The sequence below is a fragment of the Priapulus caudatus genome, unplaced genomic scaffold (assembly GCF_000485595.1).
Source record: "Priapulus caudatus unplaced genomic scaffold, Priapulus_caudatus-5.0.1 Scaffold5599, whole genome shotgun sequence".
Lineage (NCBI taxonomy): Eukaryota > Metazoa > Priapulida > Priapulimorpha > Priapulimorphida > Priapulidae > Priapulus > Priapulus caudatus.
The window spans coordinates 2,488-6,088 of record NW_014582660.1 but is presented as its reverse complement, the minus strand read 5'-3'; the positions used below and the strand labels follow the sequence as shown (position 1 = coordinate 6,088).

At 39.9% G+C, this 3,601-nt stretch overlaps 1 long non-coding RNA gene across 1 annotated transcript in view; it reads left to right on the top strand.

Moving 5' to 3' along the window:
- The window catches only part of LOC106819998, a 4,647-nt gene extending 1,248 nt beyond the window's left edge, over positions 1–3,399 (top strand). The window contains exons 2-5 of the long non-coding RNA XR_001395535.1: positions 202–294; positions 735–850; positions 1,244–1,351; positions 2,347–3,399. This is a non-coding gene — a long non-coding RNA (uncharacterized LOC106819998). The remainder of the gene's footprint in view (positions 1–201; positions 295–734; positions 851–1,243; positions 1,352–2,346) is intronic.
- The last annotated feature ends 202 nt before the right edge of the window (positions 3,400–3,601 follow it).

Here is a 3,601-nt window from a genome sequence, read left to right as displayed (position 1 = left end):
ATCTACACCTGTACATATTCACACCTGTTACATCCACACCTGTACATATTCACACCTGTTACATCTACACCTGTACATATTCGCACCTGTTACATCTACACCTGTACATATTCACACCTGTTACATCTACACCTGTACATATTCACACCTGTTACATCCACACCTGTACATATTCACACCTGTTACATCTCTCTCGCACAGTGACGGCGCAGGGAGAACTACCCGTACTCACAGTAGACGGCAAATTGCTTCGTCATAGTTCCGCCATCAACCAATAGCTAGCCACAGAATTCGGTGAGTGTAATACGGATAGATAAAATATAGTGCTATCAAGAGCATATTAAGTAGTCTTATTAAGCATAGCGCATAAGCTTAGCGTATTAAGCATACGTAATACGCTCTTGGGGCTATGCAGTATCAATAGCAATTAGTTAGCAATAGTTTAAACTACTAGTTTGTAGCTTAGTTTGTTCGTATAAACGATGGAGTGTGTAGTTGTAAGCGGCGCCACGACGACACCTCGTACGAGATTTATTCTGCAGTCGTATCGATCGAACCCGTAACCAAACTTTTCAAATGTGCTTTTTTGAAGATATTGATTAGTAAGATACAATTTAAAATTGCCCAAACAGCGAAAAAAACGTGCGTAGAGCGAGTGACGTATTTTTGATGGAAATCGATGGTGAGCTTGACTATGACTTGCACGTCTGTTAACGCGTGGTTGCTATGCGCAGGCTTCATGGGAGACAGCGTGTGGGAAGCTGGGCTCATCAACGAGACAGTGGAAGTCGGCAGCGACCTCTTCCGGCCGTCGGTCGAAGCAACATTCACACAGAGCGAAACCAGAAAGGTTGTATATATTATATTATATTATATTATATTATATTATATTATTTATATTATATATTTATATAGTTATATTATATTATATTATATTTATTGATATTATATTATATATATATATTATATTATATTATATATATATTATATTATATTATATTATATCTATTATATATTATATCTATATTATTATTATATTAATATATATATTAGTTAATATTAGTGTATATTATATATATTATATTATATTATATTATATATTTTATATATATATATATGATAAATAAATAAATAAATTGATAGATAAGTGTGCGTGCGTGCGCATGCGTGGCAGTCGTGTGTGTGTACTTCTACGATTATACTTATTCTGTGCACTAACGTGAGATACTTGGTGCTTTCTCAGGCTGAGCTCACCAAGTCTATAGCTGAGGTAATCTTGCCTAAGACACTGCAGATTCTGGAAGCGCGCCTGAAGGCAAACGGAAGCAACGGCTTCCTTGTGGGAGGCAAGGTACAGATGTCCTCCTGTTATCTCATAGCCTGGATATTCATGGTTGGAGAATAATTCCATGCCATTCCAGTCATCTAATGTGATATATAATGTAATCCATATGTAAACGTAATAATGTAAGTTCATGTAATCCATGCCAGAGTTATAATGCTTTATTGGTAATTAATTCTTGCAATGACTGCCTTAACATGTTGGGCAGCTGTGTTTCATCGAGCATGCGCAGATTTTGTCGAGTTTGTAATGGATTGGTCACGCTCTAGCTACCTAGAGTCGTGACCTTTCTCGACCTTGAGACACTTGATGTAAACGTCGGTTCTGTCTGCCGCGCACACACTACATCATCTCCTCGTTTCCCTCCCCTTCACCTCGCTTCTTTCCTTCTTCTCTTTTTTTTCTATTGACAGCTGAAATAATTGGTAGATCGTTAGCTTACGTGCTAGGTAACATACCAAGCACCACGAGAAAGAGAGATAGAGAGAGAGAGCAGAGAGAGAGAGAGAGCAGAAGTGCGTTGAAGAGGGGAAGAGCAAGCAGAGCAGAGAGAGAGAGAGAGGAGAGAGAGATGAGAGAGAGAGAAAGGGGAGAAAGGGAAAGAGAAAAGGAAGGAGACCGAGGAAGAGAGAGACGCGCGCGAGCATAGATAGAGAGGAGAGAGAGCAGGCGAGAGAGATGAGAAGAGAGAGAGAGAGAGCGAAGAGCGCAGAGGGAGAGCGATGGAGAGAGGAGAGAGAGAGAGAGCCGTGAGAGAAACGGAAGTGAGAGAGCGTCGAGAGAACGTGAGAGAGAGGAGAGAGAGAACAGAGAGCGTGGCGTGAAAGAGTGAGCGAGCAAGACATGGCCTAATTATCACTTACCCGTCATAAGGAGATCACTTACCCATATAGAGTTTCACTTACGGCATCATAGTACTAACCATCATAGGTGATCACTTTACCCTTCAATGATCATTCCCGTCAAGGTAAACGCGAAATACCAAAGCGTCTTGCCCGCGTCAGCTGTCCCGGCCGACTCTCACATTCACACTGCTGAGAAGCACGCTGTGTGGGAATTAGCACAACGGTCCACCGTACGATGATGGGCAGTCATCAAGGTCGCCGGCATGAAAGATTAGAGAGCATGTGCATGAAATCGGAGCGTTTGCCTGGCATCGGGATACATCGATAAGCGTGCCAAAGACTCGCTTCTAACTAAGGCGTCCAACAGTATTCCCGTTATTCTACTGCCGGAGAAATGGGAAAAAAAACCTGGATTAGACTTTGTTTGTGTTCTTAGCGCGTTCTGCTTCTGCGAAGATTTGCGTTAATGTTCTTCACGTGTAAAAAAAAACTGTAAGAAAAAAACGCCAACAGTACGCGAATGTTCTAGTCCGAACCGTCCGCGAGTTTCAGTGATTTAGTGTAGGATGAAGTACAGAAGTAAGACAAGCAACAGTAATTAATTCGGTGCGGTTTATAATTAATTAGGGCAGCCCCCCCCCATGGAGGGAGCATACCGTAAATTCAGCGAGAGACTGCCATATTAGCATAACCTTAATAACATATACTAATATGTATTACTAATTACTTATAATAATACATTAACTTGTAATTTTGCCCTTTTAGAGTTTATTAAGCGCATTATGACCGTGACTAGTCTGTTATGTCTCTATGGAGCAAACAGCCGACTGAAGTTGACGGTGAATTGCCCGAGCTTGGAATGATGACTTAGCATATTTCAGCAAGTTTTTTAAAGCCTATGCGAACCCCCAAAAAATACGTATGCTAAACCTAATGACGTGTAGCTATGTTTGAGTTTCAACTACACGCATTAGTAAATAATTTTAACGTGACGCGTTCATTAAGAGTCTGGCCAGTTGAGACAGTTTTAGCAGTTTATTAATAATTCTGCATAAATTAATGGTTTAGAGTTTACACGTTTCGGACATGCAGCAGTTTTACGCTGGGTTTGTATATCGGCTTCATTCATTCACCCGAAGACGACTCGATCAGTTACCGAGAGTGAATAATGACATGGCTTTATCATCATAAAATAAATGTTCTGTCACAGAATCGTATTTATGTATGTATGTATAATGTATTATTAGCTCTTGATAAAAGTAATAATATATATATATATATATATATATATATATATATATATACATACACACACGCAAATCGAATTTATCTCGTGTGGCTGTGTACTCACGCCGTGTGCTACTGTGATATTATCAGAGATTCTCTATTATTCACTCCTGATATTATAGGTAAT